Here is a 21,044-nt window from a genome sequence, read left to right as displayed (position 1 = left end):
CACCACCCAGGCGCCCGAATTTCAGTAAATTTTTAAAAAGATTTATTTATTTATTTATTTATTTATTTATTTATTTATTTATTTATTTATTTTTGAGAGAGAGAGAGAAAGAAAGAGAACATGAGCAGTGGTGGGGGCAGAAGGAGAGAGAGAGAATCCTAGAGCAGACTCCTTGATGAACAGGGAACCCAATGGAGGGATTAATCCCAGGACCCTGAGATCATGACCCAAGCCAAAATCAACAGTCAACCAGTTAGGGGCCCCTAGGTGGATCATTTGGTTAAGCGGCTCCCTTCAGTTCAGGTCATGATCCCAGGGTCCTGGGATGGAGCCCCGCATCAGGCTCCCTGCTGAGTGAGGAGTCTGCTTCTCCCTTTCCCTCTGCCCCTCCCCCTTCTTGTGCTCTCTCTCTCTCTCTCTCTTTCTTTCTCACTCTCTCTCTCTCAAATGAATAAATAAAATCTTAAAAAAAAAAAAGAGTCAGCCACTTAACCAAGTAAGCCACCCAGGCGCCCCTAATTTTAGTAAAATTTTAATACTTCAGAAGTACATGTTCTAAAAGTACATGTCTTAAGCTACACTTTTAAATTTGGGGTATTTCAATTCATAGTATTGCTCAATATTAAATTTAACATTCTTAATGAATTAAATATTAATTTGCATAATAAAAATTCCATATTCTCTGCATGCATCTGATACAACTCGAGAATTTAAAAAGAAGTTTTAATAAGGCATATATCATGGCAGCAAAAAAGAAATGTATAGATTTATTTATAGTAACACTCTATTTAAAGTATTCCCAAATTTACCCTGGAACAAAAAATACAAAATATGTTTGAGCAACCAAAAGAAATTGCATGAAGTCTAACCTTTAATGTCTCATGCCCTTTATTCATTGACAAGTCCTCAAGACTATTACCTTTAATTATAAACATCTGATAAACTTGACTAATGGCATTACCTTCCCATAGCCAATATAGCCTTTAAAGCAAACTGTAAAGCGTAAGCTTAAGAACTTAAAAAACATAACTGGATGCATCCACTTAGTGTAAAGCACCATATCTGCTCTATCCATCTGTATCTTCAATTTGAAGCCCCATGGGGCAGAACAAATTTTGAGAAAGAAATATTTCAATCCTCTGCGGAGACAGCAACCAATGAATGCAGTGAAATAATCAGTGTGAAGCTACAACTTTCCACGTCACTTCTTCAAATGGATTATTATATTTTTTTCAGTCCAAATTTCCTAATAGAATTGTTTCTATTTAGATTTTTAAAAGACAAAAGAATAGTTTTAGTAAACAATAAACTTTATATACATTATTAAGATGGTTTTATTAAGATACTTTTCACTTTTTGCAAGCATCATTGGTTCAATTAGAATTCGTTGGAACTTTAGAGGTCATCTAATGCTAATACTCTTCCTCCAATTACACTGACTTCAATGTATATTTTATTTTTCACTATCATTTTAACGAGTAATTTTACATTTATTATTTCTTCAATCACTTAATAAATATTTACTGAATATTTAATATGGGCTATATCCTAAGTGTAATTTTGGGAAAATGTTAGAAATAAGATAGGTAAGCATGGCCTTGCCCTTGTGATTTTGCTCTCTAAAGCCAAATAGAAATAAGGTAACCAGAAATTACGTGGTAGGGCATGGGAAATTATTGAAGAGTTTTCGGGAAGGATAGTACATGATTTGCTTTTGTTTTATACTGCGATTAACCTGGACTGCAGTGTGAAAAATGGATCAGGAGGGAGGTAACGGTAAATTAGTGAGACCAGGTAAGAAATATATGGAAGAAACAAGGGACAAGCACATAATGTGAAAAATAGTATCAGTTGGATTAGGCAATGAGTTGGATGTGACATGACAGAAAGAGTGATGAACTAGGGAAGACTCCCAGACTTCTAATTTGATGGTATCATTCATAATATGAGGAACATGGATCTGGAAGCAAGAGGGCATAGAAAACTTTAAGAAATACTGGCTTTGAGACACCATGGGACATCTCAATCTGGACATCCAAGTTAGCTGTGAAGCACTAAATCCCAGAAGTCAGCTTTCAGCATAGAAATTTGGGTATGAAGGAATTTGTGGTGGTGAGTTAGTTTATACACAGAAATTAGGTATAAAAAGAAGAAAGTGGGCTTAAAGTAGAGATTTTTAAAAAGTACTTATTATCTTAAAAAATTCTTTACTTAATATGACAATGCAAAAAATTTTCACTATGTTCACCTATTTTAATTATGCTAAACTTGGTTTGCACACACTTCTGGATGTTATAATAGGAACAAATATCTGAAAACATGTTGAAAATACTTTGATTTAAATAAATGCTAGAAACTGTTTATCTTTGCTGTATTATGTTTCGTATCTATTATTTTCTGAACTCCAATGAATGACATATTCTATTTGAATCTTCTATGTCATGGTAGAACTTATTTCCAAATTTGAACTCACAACATATCTTCCCTTCCCTTCCCTTCCTTCTAATAACTCCTCGTATTTCCCAGTCTCTGTCAACATATTTCAGAGGACCTTGTTCAAAATTTTGGAGCTACTCCTACTCATCCCAGTTTTCCTTGGTTTTTCTCCTCTATATCTGATTAGTTAATTACGGCTGTAAAGAAATCTTTACCTCTGCTTTCATTGTAGCTTTGGGTCCTCATACCTGACAAGTTTTTTTTTTTTTTTAATCAACCTCAGAACTGCTTACTCAAATTGAAATTATTCAACTCTCCACCATTCTGATGTCATATTATCCTACTTTTATTATGTGAGTTTTCTGCTCAAAAGCATTCAATGCCTCCTTTATATTTTCTGTCATGTTCAAAGTCATCCATATGGTCTTTGGTGTTCTTCATAGTCTAATCATACTCTAACATCTGATCTTATTTTCTTCCTCTCATGTAAGGCGTGCAAACTCATTGCAGCCTTTTCAATTTCACACACATTCTTTTGCTTTGAGTTGCCATTTTCCTTGAACTGAATCCTTTCTACCTCAGTTCTAATACAATTCATTCTTCAAGATTTAGTTCAGTTTTAAAGTTTTCCATATCCTGTTCTGCTCATTGTACCCATTACTCATCCTTTCCTATTCAGAACTTCTGCAGAACTAATGGTTTTACCACATGTCACACTACCTTTGAAAGTCTTGGCTTTAAATTCAGGGTAGACTGTAAACCCTTGAGGCAGGGACATGCCTTATATGAAGAAAGTAATAATAGCAACAACTACAACATTTTATGTCTTGCAAAACCCAATGAATCAAATGTTATTATTCTTCTTCCCACTTTTATAGCTGAAGAAATGAGTCACAGGAGATTATTGATGTTTACAAGGGAATACAACTATTGAACGACAGAGGTTCCATTTAAAAACAAGTTGACTTGTGCCTATGCTTTTATCTAGAACTATCTTCTTATTTTCCTTGTGCAGAGCACAGATCTCAATATAAGGGACGTGTTAAATACTTTTGGTAAAATGAATAAAAAATCTTGAAATAATATGTGGTGATTGGAATGTCTTTTACATAATTTCAATGACCTCTCACAATGAAACACTTTATAATCTCCAGGTTTTGGTACTTTCTTTGCCTCTTCACATCCTTACCCTCCTCTTCAGATGCATGAATAATTTTCCAATAGCCCAAATTCTATTCTTACTACAGGTTTAATGAAACCAGCAAAGCTAAAATATCCTGAATGCTCAGCAGTGACAGCATCAGTAAGCAATTAATCTCCAACAGTTCACCTACCATGTATGAACTTCAGAGCTCAATTCAGCACCTCACATGACTGTATGTCCTAATTCTCTCCTGGAGGAGAAAGTCTACAAGCCAAAAACAGAACATTGGGAATATAGTAAGAAATAAATGATGTAGATAAAATAGCTTTTCATCTGTGAAAAAGTATGAGCATATTTTTTATAGAAAAAAATAATTCTGATCTTGGAAATTTTTGATTGGTTAGTTTTCAGCTCGCCTCATTTTCACCCTCTGCTAAATAGGTTTAATAGTGTTTGTGCATTACAGAAGGACACTGTAGGACTTAATTAAAGCTTATAAAACATAGAGGGAGACTCTTTGTAATTACCTTGCCACTCACCTTTGTCATATAACATCTCTCAAGGGGACCATGTTTTTTATCAGTTGTAATATAGAAGAAAACCACAGAACACCATGTGATGTAATTGTGGAAAAGGCTTTTATGCAGCCATAAATAAGTAGCAACATAAGGCAATGCTTGGCAAGATAAAATCCCAAGTATAGAAATGCTGCAAAAAAACATAACACCAGACTTTGTCACTGTGTCAGCTTCTACCCTTGCCTACCTAGAGCCTATTCTCAAGTGCCAGAGTGCAGAATGCTCCTTTAAAAATATAAGACTTCACACCATGAAAAAAAGAAAATAATTGTGAGGTAATGGATGTGTAAGTGATGGGAGGAAATCCTATGACAATGTATAGTAGATCAAACCATCATGTCGTACAATTTACATGTCTTACAAGTCTGTTAATTATCTCAATAAAGCTGAAAAAATATGACTAATAACATCATTTTGCTTCTCAAACTCCCAATACTTTCCTATCTCACTGAGAGTAAAGCCAAAGACCTACAGGAATTCCCACCAGGAATATGCAGGGGTTATTTAAGTTCTCTCTTACCTCTCTAAACACACAAAGCATTCTCTCCCAAATCATGCTGGCCTCCTTGCCAGGAAAGCATGCACCCTATGAATTCTGTACCAGTACTTTCCTAAGCCTCGAATGCGCTTCACCTGATCTCTGCATGGCTCATTTCCCCCATCTCTCCAGGTTTTTACACAAATGACACCTTGACAGTGAGCTCTTGTTTGCATACCCTATTAACAATTGTACTCTGACCTTTGCTAATGCTCTTCCTTGCTCAATTATTCCCCAGTCTTTCTCACCATATGACAGACTATAGATTTCAATTGTTTATTGTCTTTTTCTCCCTACAAGGTGGCAAGCTCCATGAGTGTAGAGATATTGAGTCATTTTGTTTACTGACTTATTCCAAGTACCTAGAAAACTTCTTGTCACAAAGTTGGTTTACTGAGGTAAACATTTATTGAATTAATAAATGAGATGGAAAAATTACAAATCTCAGAATAGAATGAGATAGCATGGAATGTAGTCAATCAGAGGTTTTCCATGGGGGGGGGGATGTCCAGGTGAATTTATAGATAAAATCTTCATTTCACATATACTATTTGTTGCTATACTTAAAATCACATGATTAGTTAAGCTACTACATAATTTTTCTTTTAAAAATTTGCACATGAAACATCTTTTTATGGAAAGTAGTACAGAAAAGATGGTCCCATATCTCATAATAGCCAAGAAAAGGATAACACTTTTTTTAAAAGTGGGATATCCTATACTGAACTCCCCACTCTTACATCCTTATTCCCAGATTACAAATAGAAATATATGAATTTTAAAAATCATGTTACAATGGAAGGCATTTAGTGAAATAAATCTTAGTTTGATTTCATGACTAGATGTTTATACCAAGAAATGGAACACAAATTTATAATTTATACATGGAGTCTTGTTTTTATTTATAGCACTAAAAAATCAGGGTGTAAAGGGAAATATAACTAGGCTCTTGTAATATTTAAAATCATGTTATATGAAGTAGGTGAAGTAAAGCGAAGCAAAACAAAGAAAACAAAACAGAAAAGAAAATTAGAGGGAACCACACTCTTTACACTCCTTATCACACACCATTAAATAAATTGATGCATCGTACAAAAGATAAATTAAATTTGTTTTCTTGGTCCCTAAAGCAATAGGCAAGGACCAGACAAAGGATAATATATATTTAAGGAAGAACATGATGAGTGAATTTCCCAGTCTGAAATGGTATACTAGAGAAGTATTACACTTTGTACCACTGTATATTTCCACATATAAACTGATTGAGTACTATGTGCGGTAAATTTGAACAAGGATTCAAGTATTACAAGGGATGATAATCCTGTACCATTAGTAACTCCTTTTAACTTTAAATACAATTTATTTACATCAAATTATTGATAATTGGAGGCAAACACCAGAGAGAGAGTGCTTTGCCAAAGCCGAATTTCTGATCTGTTATATAAGAGCAAAGTTATAATTCTATTATACATTTTATTCATTTTGAAAGGGTATAAATTTAGAAAAATGAACTAAATTGTATAAAATATGCTCACCCTTCAATTCAATTTCTGGAAATGTATCCTAAATTACTGCTAAGATGTATGTCAGAGCATTTTTTAAAACAGTGAAAAGCTACAAACTATTCATATTTCTAACACTGGTGCATGAGTTAAATAATTTATGATATACCCCAATATTTGACTAATATATAGCTATTTAAGTAATGTTAGAGGAAAAATATTAATGGCATATAAAGAAACACAAGCTATATATACTGTTAAAGTTTTTAAAATCTGCAAAAGTATTTTGTATGGTATAGTTATTTATGGTTGTAAAAGTTTGCTTATATATGAATTCATTAACTAATATTCAGAGTTTATAATGCGTGACCCATAACATAAGTTTCTTCCCATTATACACAAACACATATACACACAAACATATTGGAATAAAATAGAGAATATTTACAAAAATGATAGTAGTGTTTTTTTTCTGAGAGCAAATTAAGGATGGTTTACTTCATTTTAAAAATTAGTTCAGCTTTAAAATAAATGTATATTCCTATTATAATTATGCTCAATTTGGTGAACTAAGAGAGAAGTCACTTTATTCAATTTTTTCCCTTACTTTCTCACTTTCAATTATTGATCAAGCCAGGCTGATTCTCACTTCAAAGTATCTCCAGAATTACTCTTTCTCTTCACTGAATATTTCAAGATTCTTAATTTCTGTTTCCAGATTTATTACCCTCAATAATGTCTGCAATGTTAACTATTTAAATGTAATTTTGCTGTCATTCACCAAGATATGTCACATAGGAGAGAAAATAAGAGAAGATGATGGATATTTTGAGCATGAGCCAAAAAATTTCTTAGATCATGCATTGATCATTAGAGTTCTTCACCACTTTTATGACAGTTGTCACAACTGATTGTCAGTCAACACAGAGATTTGAAGAGTATTTTACAGGAATATAATAAAACACATTCCGAGAGTCTTGTCTCACTTAGCTGTATTTGCATAACCAAGACAGACAAAGTCCTACAAAATATTTAAAAGTCAGAGATTTCAAAATAATGGAATTTGTCACATTCAGATCACATATCAGCAATTATAGATACAGAGAATCCATATATTTTTCTCACTTTACTATCTACTTTAGACAACGTAATCCGTAAATCTGTAGGTTTCTAATCCGAGTTATTGAAGAAAAATAAATTACTTTCTTAAACCTTTCTGGATAACTTGATATCTACACTTGTCTTCCTGTTACATTTAGCACCAAGTTATCTAGAAGAAAGATTATTAAATTGGAACAGTGTGTGATTAATACTCTAATTGAATATTTTGGCTCTTTTAGTTACTAGATTTATGTACACCTTAGAACACAAAGACAAATTCTGGTGTTGAGTTTTACCTAAAAGCACTGTGATGAGATAAAAGAAGCTCACTGTACTAAATATTTCAGTTCTACATGTTTTTCTTCATACTATTTGTATTATTATAAAAGATTTCCTCTTTTATAGGTTCCTCTGGTACCTCTCTACCAGAAATAACTGTTTACAATTTCATGGTAGTTTTTTATGTAGAATATTTGTGTGGAATCAAATAAGGGATGTGACTTCCTTTAATTTCCAAAGAGCTTACTTAGCTCAACTACCAGATTCTTCATAATTTCTGCCAAGGCAAATATCAGACAACACCCTCACCTGTTCAATTGTTCTTCTCTTATTCTTTCTTTTTCTGAAATAGACAAATTTGTGATCTCTTAAAAATTGCATCTGTAATAGTAAGGATGTTTTAAAATAAGGCTGGTAGACTAGAAACGCCAACCAAGGATTTTGTATTAAGAGAAATATGTTGCTTGATATCTATTTTCAGTTTCCAAAGAAAACACTATTTATTAATTTTATTGGGATATATATTGGAATGAGCATTTTACCTTTTCATCTTTAGCCTAGAAAATTGCACTTTTTAAATTGCTGCCTTCAAATCAATAGACTCCAGAAGTGACATTTAAAACATAATTTTAAGAGCACACACTCTTAAAGCCATGTCCATGTCCATATACCTGATTGATTCTGGTATCAAGGCAAGTATCTCAGTTCTGATGATAATAACTTTCAGATCCCACCAATAACTTTCAGAACTTCATCATAGTCAATCCAGTAAGGTCATTATTATTATCAGAAATGTTTTACCATAACTAATTGGATTGAACATGTAGAAATTGCATTGATCTCACAATGACCACAACATAGAAAAAAATGAACCTAAAATGAATTATCTATTTCTGTAAATGGAGACTGCCTTTTTCTATACACAATGGATATACAGGAGAATTGGGGTTATTAATTTATCTTACTAGTAAAATTGCATTATTAATTGTAATATGTAAACAAAATAAGTAGTCTATTCCCATTTCCTTTATTAGAGAATTACTTTTGCAAGTCTTCTTTTTTTTTTACATTTTTTTTTTTTTTACCACATCAGGCTTAAATTTAAGACAAACATACTTTCTGATTTTACCACAAATCTACTTAAAATATACTCAATACCGAGTCAGTTACCATTTTATGCAAGGTCTGACATGAACTATCTATGCACTGGATATTTTTACATTCATCCACTCACAGCACAATCAGACACATGTATGTGCAAACACCATATGCACATAGATACATAAACACCAATCAGTATCACACTATACTCACACACACACACACACACACACACACACACACACAGACCAGCTGTTATTTCACTGATTAATAGTCTCCTACAAGGACTTTGGTTGACCTGTCTCCAGTTATTGATTTTTGGCTATTTCACTTAGACCAGAAGGAAATAGGTAGCGATTCAATTTCCTATTACTCAATTTAGAAGTAAGGAATTAGTGTCACAGTGAAGAAACAAGAAAGCACATACTGGGTAAAAATGAAATATGGTATATCTTGTGAAGGTCGATGAAGAAAAAAGATTGATCAGAACAAGAAAGATCCGAAAAAGGTAAAAGTCTTGATGAGAAAAGGTAAAGAAATGACTATGAAATATGACAAGGTAGACAGAGGAAAAGAGATGGGATTGAATAAAGAGATTCACCAAGCAAAATCTTCACTTTTTCTGTCAGAATGGCTTTCCTTCCCCATAACAAGGGCGAATATTTGCAAAAGGAATGAAAACACATGCATTTTCCTCTGGCATTTTTGGAGATTGATTCTGCCTCTTCTCTGTTAAATTCTTAAATGTAATGAAAAAAGTAAGCTGACAAGGCTGAAGAACAGGTCAAAAAGAGAGTTCAACCATTTGACATACTTTTTATGGTTCAGTAAAATCCCTCTTTCACTATCACCATCTTCAGCCAACTGCCAGCACCAATGAGTTGCTTAGAACATAACTGACCTAAACTATTTCATTTTTAGAAATATATTTTAAAAATTATAACTCTGTTTGGAGTTCTTTTTCTCTTATTTTGTAAAAAAGATACACATTCCCTATGTTGTATAAAACATTTCTATCAGATTTTTCTTAAGCTAACATGCTAGCTGGTAGAACAGTCTATTAATTATCAGAACTAATCTGCTTTCTATTGTTTTTATTGGATACATGTGGCCAGGGAGCAGAAGGATAAGGATATTTTATTTCTCTTTTTATTTGTTTTTCAATTTACAACCATCTGGCACAAACCTGAAACTTGTGGCAAGAGTCCCATTAAAAGGAGGAATATAAAAACATGAACAAGGGTTATTTTCATAACTGAAGATTTAGTATGGATTCACACATTTATGGAGGCTTGGTTGAAAGATCTAGTGTGATTACATATTTCAGAAATCTGTGCTTCAGGCTCTGTCATGACCTACAAAAAGAAGCAAAAGTTGGTGACTTTTCCATAGGAAAAGAATGGATTATTAAATGGGGACTCCTTATTAATTAGTTATTAAGGATACAAGTCTGAAATCAAATAACTTGGATCCCTTTTCTGCCACACTTCAACTGTGTACCTGTAGGCATTTCTCAATTTCCTTATACAAATGAGGATCGTAATACTACTTCCTTAAGGGGTTGGTTTGATGATTAAATGAGAAAAATGCATGAAAAGTAATTAGCACTGTGCTCAGCTCTTCTAATTTTTCAAAAAAATGTGTGTCATTATTACTTGAGAAGAAAAAAAATGGTTTTAGTCATACAGTGAGGCCATAGAACTCTGTCAAAACTTTGATTTACAAGATTATTCTTCTATATGTGGACCCAAATGGTAACACCGAAAGGAACTTTCAACAGTAATTTGTCAGGTCATATTTCCACTTAAACTGAGGAATCTGCAAGTGAATGCCATACAAGAGAAAAAAGGAAGAAAGAAAAAAGAAAAAGAAAACGGAATAAATTACAAAATGATACATTTTGAGCTTACCTGAGAGTTAAGGTTTCAAGGAAACCAAATGAACTGAACTTCTGAGTGGTGTATCAAACCCCTCCGAGGAGAGACAGAGACACACAAAATGTCTCAACATTGGCAGAGAATGAGAAAAAGAAGTAGAAACCATAAAAGCAGATAGAAAAAAACACACACCCCAAACAGAAAGACACACACCCAAAACAGAAAAGCCCTGAAATTTTATCAAATTCTTAAAAGTCAAGTGTAGTCTATCATGACAGTTTAAAATCCTTGGGAGACCCAAACAAAAAGGAGTATCTAATTCATGGATAATTGTTTTCAATAAGCTTCCAAAGAAAAAGGAGTATCTAATTCATGGACAATTCTTAACAATAAGCTTCTGTCAGGAAGCCACTAGAAATATTAAAGATGGTAAATTTGTTAGATTCCCACTTTAGTGTCACAGGCATTCAGGAATGCCAAAGTTTGGGGCGGGATCTAGACTTTCTGGGCCCTGTTTGAATCCAAAGTGACAAATGTCTGCCATCGAATGACAGGAACAAACCTTACCCATGCACCACATTTTCTAATATGTAGCAAACTCTGTCTACTACTGGGGGTAAAGCAGAGAACCCCCAACTCATGCTCCCAAGGAAAAGCCAACTGCTGCTCAGAGAGAGGTAATAAATTCAGCTCCCACCCCTACTTTCCATGTCATTAACACTGAGCAAAGTTACCTGCTGCTGGAGATAGCAGGACAACTGCCTTTGTCCAGGATTCTTCATTAACGCAAGGCGGAGGTCTACGGTCACTGAAGGAAGGCCAAGACACCCACCTGTGTTCTAGAGCCTACTCTGAGTTGAGGAGAGCTTGTATGTCACTGACAGAAGTGCAGGTATATTGGGAAATTCCACCACTGCAGCTCAGGTGTATAAGAATTGACAGCAACTGAAGCTGGAGCAGAACTGAAAAGTCCCCATTCCCACCCCACTTCCACAAGAAACTTTCAATGAGATAAAATAACTATAGTCTATTGTCTGGGTTGGGCAAAGTTTAGAAAAAGATCTTCTGTGTTGTTTTAGGTGTCCAGAACCTGTTGAAAAACTCTGCATCACATTAGGCCTTCCACTAAACACTAAGGAGACAGCAGTGATCCAGATTGAAAAGGTCTGAAGCCTGTTATACAGTCAAGGTAACCACAATACCCACAAAGTCAGTCCTACCTAGAGCATACTGATTCAACTCACCACACTAATGGCCTAACAGGAGGAGGCAGGGTCCATTCCTGGACATAAATGTTATTTGTGTAGGCCACTGCTTTTCCTTTATAAGCAATGTTTGGCAATTAATAAAAAAAATATACAACACGTGGGAAAAAAGAGAAAAAAATATGCATTATTATGAGAAAAAATTGTTAAGACAATTAAATTTAGAGATGATCTAGATGATAAAACTATCAGTAAGAGGCTTTAAAACAACTACAATGAATATGTTTAAAAATCCAGTGAAAAGCTAGACATGAATGAATAGATAAGAAATTTCAGTAAACAGATATAAAAAAATAACTAACCCAAATGGCAGAAATAAAAAATATGATAGGAGCAATGAACACTATTTTTATGAGCTATTTTTATACTCTACATAGCAAAGAAAAGAATCAGTTGTTTTGAATATATGTCAATAGAAATAATCCTACAGAAACACAAAAACAGAATAGTGGGGGAAAAAACAGAACACAACATTGTCTCAATATCGAACAGTCTAAAATGTCTATAATTGCTGTCACTGAAAGAGAAGAATGATGGAGTAATAAAAATTTTCCAACATAAATGAAAGATTTAAAAAACCATACATTGAAGAAGATCTGAAAACCCTATGTAGGAAAAGTAATAACACTAAAAAAAGGCCAACTTGACCTAATTGGCATTTACAGAAAATTCCAATTAACAACAGCAGAAAATACGTCCTTTTTTTTTTTAGAAAACACGTTCTTTTCTAACGTAAATAGGATATTCACTGAAGATGTGAAACTAACACCTTATTAAATTTGAAAGAATCAATATACTATAAATCACATATTCTGACCGTAGTAGAATTAAACTGTAAATTCATAATAGAAAGACATATTGAAAATGCTAAAATATTTGGGAATTAGAGAGCTCACTTGTAGATAAATTGTAAATCACCATTGGAGTGAAATCACTAAGGAAAATAGAAAATATGTTTTGTACATAAAAATAAAACACAACATACCAAGTTATGTGGATTGCACAAAATCAACGCTTAGACAGAAATATGCAGTTTAAATACTTGTTTTAGAAAAAAAGAAAGATCTCAAACCGGTGATCCAAACTTTCAACTTAAGAAACTAGAAAAAGATGAGCAAAGAAAATACAAACTCAGAAAAAGGAGGGAAAATTTTTGAGGTAAAAGTGAAAGTTAATGAAAACAGAAACAGGAAAATAATAGAAAAAATCAATGAAAGCAAAATATATATTTGGAAATAATTAACACAAGTGATAAACTTCTCACCAGACTTTATCAAGAAATAGAGAAGTTACAAATTATTAATATCTCAAATGAGAAAGGGGACATTATTACAAATTCTACAGAATTTAAATGGGTAATATGAAAATGTAATAAAAAATCTATACCTATAAATTTTTTAAAAAGTAGATGAATTTCAAAATACCTTGAAATATACAAAGCTCCCTCAGGAAGAAATTAATAGCTGAAAAGTATGTATCTTGAATTTGTAGTTACATCTTCCCACAAAGAAAACTCCCAGTGCAATAAGCCTCACTGTAAATTCTACTATGCATTAAATAGACAAATATCACTTCCACACAACTTTTTCCAGAAAATAGAAGAGGCCATACATTCCAAGCCATTTTATGAAGCTCACATTACCCTAATACCAAAGCTAGACAAAATAATTATAGTAAAGGAATATAAATATCAATATACCTTATAATGGACCCCCCAATAATTCTTAATAAAATGTTAGCAAATTAGATCAGTAATCACTTATATCCTGATAAAACCCATCATAAGTGGAAAATACCATAAGTCAAAAATCCATTTAATACACCTCACTGAACATCATGGCTTAGTCTACGCTTTCTTAAATGTACTCAGAATACTTACATTAGCCTATAGTTGGGCAAAATCACCTAACACAAAGCTCATTTTATAATAAAGTGTTGAATATCTCATGTAATTTATTTAACATTGTACTGAAAGTGAAAAACAGAATGGTTGTATGGGTATAGAATGGTTTAAGTGTATCAGTTATTCACCCCCGTGATCCCCTGGCTAACTAGGAGTTGCAGCTCACCACTGCTGCCCAGCATCATAAGACAGTGTTGTACTGCATTTCCTTAGCCCAGGAAAAGATCGAAATTCAAAGTACAGTTTCTACTTAATGCGTATCACTTTCACACCATTGCAAATTTGAAAAATTCTAAGTAGGACCATTGTAAATTGGTGACCGTCTGGATAGAGAAATTATAATATATAATGAAGGAGGCAAGGGTGGGATAGGCAGTTTATGGCAAGAATTCAAGATTGCATCAAAATTCAAAAACTAGTCAGTGGAATTCACCGTATCAAGAAACAAAAGACAAAACAAAAGAATCTTATCATCTTAGATACAAAAGTAGAAATTGACTCATTTAATGAAAAAAATTAAAGTTTCAAAAAAAAATAAAAGATCTTCTTCCAAGAAAGAAAAAAAAAAACATATGTAAGAGAAATGTGCAGCCAACATAATTAATGCTGAAAACTGAATATGTCTTTGTGAAGATTGGGAACAAATCAAGGATATATACTCTTACCTGTTCCATTCAACACTGTACAGGATGCAATGAGTACAGTAAGTATAATAAAGTAAGAAAAAGATACAAAAGTCTTACAACTGATATGGAAAAATTGAAGGCTTCACTTGTGGCCAACATAAAGTATCATAGAGAATCCTAGGGAATGAAAAAAAAATCAACTACAACTTATAAATATGATCACATGTAAAAGGTCATTAAGCCAAAATCAATTTTCTGTATACTAGCAACAAAATAACTGGGAATTAAATTGAAAAATACTTTATATAATAAAGTGAAAAAAATAACAAGAAATATTTAGAAATAATGTTAATGTGCTGTGGATCAGAAGACTCAGTATTGTTAGGATTCCTGTTCTTCCCAAATTACTCTATTGAGTCAAGACATTAACTTCCCACTAGTTTGTTTGTTTTTTAGAATTTGACTAGTTGATTCTAGTCTATATACGAAAACCCAGAATGATGAAAAGTAGCCAAAAAATTTGAATGACATCATTACTTGAGGATGTACACTAATTGACTGTAAGACAGACCAAAATTTTATAATAATAAGGACATCGTGAAGTTATCGATACACAGATCAATAGAACAGCATATAGTCCATAAATAGATCCTCACATACGTTGTCAATAGATTTTTGAGAAAGATGCCAATACACTTCAGTGGAGAAAGGATAGTCTTTTCAACAAATATTGATGGAATAATTAAATAATTATATTAATAAGTATATATAACTATTTTGGAAATAATTTTGGAAATATACATATATAAAATTAAATCTCTATCTCTACGTTAAACCATATTCAAAAAAAATAATCAAAAATGGAAAATAAACCAGAATATAAAAACTAAAATTATAGCATTTCTGTAAGAAAATAGTAAAAATAAATCTTTGTAGCTTTGCATTTTGTTGTGTTCACCCTATGGAGGAAGTTATTTGTTCCAGATATTGTGGTACACGGAATGATGGCCCCTCAAGTATGTCCACATCCCAATTCCTGTGACTTGTAAATATATTACGTTATATGACAAAGGTGAATTAAGAAGCAAATGGGATTAATGCTGTTAATTAGCTGACCTTAAAATAGAGAGATTATCCTAGATTATGTGGATGAGACCAACATAGAGCAGTTTTTAAAACTGAAATAGGAAGGCAGAAGGATCGGAGTAAGAGAGAGATTTGAAGATGCTATGCTGCTGGCTTGAAGACAGAGAAATGAACCATCAGCTAGGACTGCAGGTGCTGTCTAGAAGTTAAAAAAGGCAAAGCAATAAATTTTCTCCTGGACCCTCCATAAAAGAATAAAGCCACGCCAACACATTAATTTTAGTCCAGTGAAACTTCTATTACACATATCTATAAGATTTTAAGCCACAGTGTGGTAATTTGTTACAGCCACAATAGTCAATTAATACAGATATTGAGACTGATGATGTCACATATGCACAAAGAGGGAATGAAAAGATTTATTAATCACATAATAAGGCTTTCTGGGGTAGGCTTTCAAGTAACTTCAAAAATTCAGAGAGCAAAGAGGGAGATTGGTTTTGGGATTTTATCATGGTTAGGAGGTAGAGTAAGGACTAGGGTGTGCACCGCGGGGTTTGCTTTCTTTGAACTTCCAGTCAGCACCAAATGAGAGAGCACCCATAATTTCTTATCAGCTTTCCTATATAGGGTCAGAAGGTAGAGAGATATAAGTGGAACATGAGAGATGTCAATGAACATCAAAAATGTAACCAGAGTCTATTATTGTTTACAAGTTTCATCAAAATTAAAATCTTTAGTTCTTCAGCAGACATGCTTAAGAAAAACATACACTTAGCAACAAAAGTGTGTTCAAAATATTTTTAAAAGGGTTCACATGAATAATAGTAAGAAAAATAATCAAATAAAAATGTAAACAATGTTGGAAATGGCATATCGACAAAGATATACCAATGGCAAAAATGCACATGGAAAGATGTTCAACATCATTATGCATCCAGAGAAATGCAATACCTCCATATATCAACTAGAACAGCTAAAATTTATTTTATTTTATTTATTTTATTTTATTTTATTTTTAAGGTTTCAAGTTTTTCTTTAAATTCTAGTTAGTTAACATATAGTGTAATATTAGTTTCAGGAGTAGAAATTAGTGATTCATCATCTACATACAACACCCAGTGCTCCTCACAAGCAGTGCCCTCCTTAATACCCATCACCCATTTAGCCAATTCTATCGCCCCCCTGCCACAGCAACCCTCAGTTTAGAACAGCTAAAATTGAAAAAGACTGATAGTTTCAAGTCTTGGTGAAGTTGTGGATTAAATAGAACTCTCATATATTACTAGTGGGAGTGGAAAATAGTATAGATATTTTGGAAAACAACTTGAGAGTTTCTCGTAAAGTTACATTTACAATTAACCTATTAACTTGTGACATCACTCCTAGGTTTAACTCAGGAGACATGAAAATATGTAAGTACACAAAAATCTGCAAATAATTATTTATAATAGCTTTATTCATAATAGGTAAATATTGGAAAAATTCCGGTCTCCCACAATTTGAGAGTGGATAAAAAAATTTAGTATATCACGATTTAATGTACAATTTACAATAAAATGTAATGAACTAGTAATATATGCGACAAAATAGTTACTTAAAAACATGTGAAATGAAAGAAACCACATATAAAAGATTAACTATGATCTGAATTCATTTAAACGACATTTGAGAAATGGTAAAACTAGAGGGAAAGAAAGCAGATAAGTATTTGCCAGGGATGGAGAAGAGGCAAACAGATGGACTACAAAGGGACTGATGGTAAATTTTCAGGGCTATGAAAATACCTCATATCTTGATTGTAATAGTGTTTACATTATTATATATACCTGTCAAAATTCATTAAACTCTTCCTTTAATAAGCTGGATTTTTAATGTAAATTATATCTCTCTAGATAGATGGAGCAAATGGGGCAAAATGTTAATAAATATGGAAAGTGTTGTGCATATGTGTGCTCATTGTTCCATTCTTTCAATTATTCCCTGTGTTTGAAAATCTGCTATGGTAAAATAAATGAGAACTATAGTGCTTTGGAGTCAAAAAGACTTGCATTCAATTCCCAGCCAACTTATTAACAAGTTCTTATGCTTAAACCATATTTCCCCTCCTGTTAAAGTAAGGAAAACAATGCCAAACTAGTAGGGTTATGCAGATTAAATTAATCAACTTATGTAAAGTATCTCTAATATAATGGATGCGTAAGACATGGTCCACTAAATTTTCTGTAAAATTTTTCAGCTCCCTAATTCACTTTGTCAGTGATGCCTTACTACCATAGAATATGAATAACATTATCTCTTCTTGCATAAGTAGTCTGCAGGATGTCTATTTAGGTATTTCAGAATGCTCCCTTGTATCCAAATATTCTTTCCACTGCTACATGTGATAGAGAATTGTTATCATTCATAGTTTTAAATTAAATATTGAAGCGTCCTGTAAACATAAATATGTATTATGGGGAATAAACAAAACATTAATTCATGATGAAACAGAGTGTAAACTAGTTGGATACAGGGAGCAGACTCATGATTCTTTTGGTTTTATTAGAATACTTGCACCCAGAGCAGGTGCTCTAATGCAAATCCCTGTTACATGCCAAACCCTGGAAAAGTTGGTACTATTCTTTTCTATTCTTTTTTCTTAATAGCCACTTTCTTCTTTCTACTGCACCCATTCAACCCAATCCTTTTAATACTAAAATTTTCTTTTTTCTTCACTGTCTTCTTCAAATAATACTTCTGTCATAAAGCCTCTTCTGATCTTAATGATCCCATTCTCTACCCACTTCACCATCCTGACCACACATAATCTCTTCCTTTGATAAATTTCCGTATCACTTTTATTTTACTTTCAAAACTCTACATTGGAAAAACAGAAGGACTTGGGTCATTTTACTCATTCTACCATATTTTAGTCACATAACATTCAGAAAGTTACATAATATGGAAAGCTTCAATTTTCTCATCTGTAAAATGGATGCAAAATTACTTGGTCTAATATCCACAATAGCTAAATCGTGGAAGAAGCCGAGATGCCCTTCAACAGATGACTGGATTAAGAAGTTGTGGTCCATATATACAATGGAATATTACTCAGCTATCAGAAAGAACGAGTTCTCAACATTTGCTACGGATGGCACTGGAGGAGATAATGCTAAGTGAAATAAGTCAAGCAGAGAAAGACAACTATCATATGATTTCTCTCATCTATGGAACATAAGAACTAGGATGATCGGTAGGGGAAGAAAGGGATAAAGAAAGGGGGGGTAATCAGAAGGGGGAATGAAACATGAGAGACTATGAACTATGAGAAACAAACTGAGGACTTCAGAGGGGAGGAGGGTGGGAAGAAGGCAGAGATTGTCAGGTCGAGTTTAAAAAATAAAAAGTCTAATAAAAAAAAAAATTACTTGTTCTATTCCTTAATGTGGTTAAGATACATAAAGAACATGGTTGCTGAACAGATAAGAACACATACTTACTCTCTGGTGGGATATTATTTGAAAAAATTAAGTGAAGAATGATGTTAAATGGGTATGTGAAATTCTTGTGGTCCAAAGACTGGATTCTGAATTTGACAGAAGAGAGATGGAATCAAGGGAAATTTTGGATAGGATAAAGAGACAACACAGCAGGGATCTGTGTAGGCCATAGATTGAACTTTGGAATAGAATAATGACATCAAATTCAATGGCAGAATAAAGAGATAAAAGCTGTGATTAAATGCCTGAAATATTCTGCTACACACATACACATCTCGAAACACACTTAAATTCAGAAACAATTCTAGTAAAGAGAGACAGGATCTTGAATTAGCTGAGACTGGATTCCCTAAGCTATAGGATGGAGGTTTAAAATATAATTCAGACTGATATATATGAAATATATATGACATAATAAATACCTGTATTTTCTATATGCACACCTAATGAATTAGGCACTGTAGACAATATAATGGGTTCAATAGAGAGGACCTTTAAGACTAGATATTTCTGAGTTCAAATTCCATTTTTTCCACTTACCAAAATAAGTCACTTTGAACAAATCCTGTAAAGTCCTTGACTTGAAGTTTCCTCATCTGTAGAAATAAGATAATATTAGAATCCAATTCATTAGGTCATTTTGAAAATACGAGATAATAGATTAAAATGTTAAACATGGAACAAATGTTAAACTTGGAACAAAGTGAGTATTCAATCAATACACTCTACTATTATTGTCATTGTTACTATCATTATTTAGGATGAGTCTTTTTATTCTGCCTGTATAATGTGCTTCCCATCCCATTAGATGATAATTTTTTATTATACCATCTGTTTTATACTTACTTTACATCCCATTAATATGAACTGCAGCTTGACCAGAGAAGCTACCCAATAAGTGTTTATTGAATTGAATTAAATCAATTAAATTTTTTAGTCACTAATATATTTCCATTAGTTGGCTTATAAAATTCACTCCAAAGGGCAGAGGCCTCAGGGAATACAATATAAGGCAAAAGAATTTTGGTGAGGAAGGGAAAAAAAAAACCTCTTGGGGTATTTCAGGAAGCAGAGGATTCAATAGATGCCTTTAATAATCTAAAAGCTGCATTTGCATAATGCAAAGTAATGTCAAGGAAAAGGTGCACTGAGAAAGAAGGTGAAAGACACTTTAAAGTTTTGCCTACATTTGGGGTGGAAATCTTGGTTACATATAAATCTAACATAAGTTCTTCACTAAAACCCATATCCCACAACCCTTTTAGGAAATAGTAGAGCAGGGGATATCTAAGTTTTTTTTATACGGCTTGCAGTTATTCCAAAGTCAGTTCTCTCCTCCTTCCGGACCTCTGTGGAGAGTTCTAAACACTTGATTCTAAGAACAAACTTGATTTGTTTTAATTTTGGTAAAATATGTACAACATAAAATTTTCCATTTTAATCACTTTAAAATGTACAGTTCAGTGGCGTTAACTATATTCACAATGTTTGGTAACTAGTACCACTATCTAGTTCCAGAAATTTTTGTCATCCCAAACAGAAGTCTTCTACCAGTTGAATACCCACTCCCTATGTGCCCTCCCCACAGTCCATTGCAAACATTATTCATTTCTGTCTCTGTAGATTTAACTATTTTGGATATTTAATACAAATATAATTATACAATATGTGGCCTTTGTGTCTGCTTCTTTCACTCAGCATAATATTTTTGTGGTTCATCTATGGTGTAGCATGTAATAGTATTTCATTCCCTTTTGGCTAAATAATATTTCTCTGTGTGGATATACCACATTTTGTTAATCCATTAATTCACTGATAGGCATTTGAGTTATTTCCATTTTTTCACTATTTGAATAGTGTTGCTAGAAACATTTGCATGCAAGTGTTTGTTTGAGTATCTCTTTTCAGTTATTTTGGGTATATATCTAGGGCAGGATTTGGCAGGCTCATATGGTATTTCTATGTTTAATTTTTTTTGGAGAACTGCCAAAGTGTGTTCCACAAAAGCTGTACCATTTTGTTCTCATCAGCAATGCATGAGGGTTCCAAATTTTCCATATCTTTGCCAACACTTATTTTCCTTTTTGTTTTATTATGGCTAATCTACTGAAGTGGTATCCTTTGCA

This window comes from Ursus maritimus, unplaced genomic scaffold (assembly GCF_017311325.1).
Source record: "Ursus maritimus isolate PB19 unplaced genomic scaffold, ASM1731132v1 scaffold_4, whole genome shotgun sequence".
Classification (NCBI taxonomy): domain Eukaryota; kingdom Metazoa; phylum Chordata; class Mammalia; order Carnivora; family Ursidae; genus Ursus; species Ursus maritimus.
The sequence above is the reverse complement of the archived record's forward strand: the minus strand, read 5'-3'. Positions refer to the sequence as shown.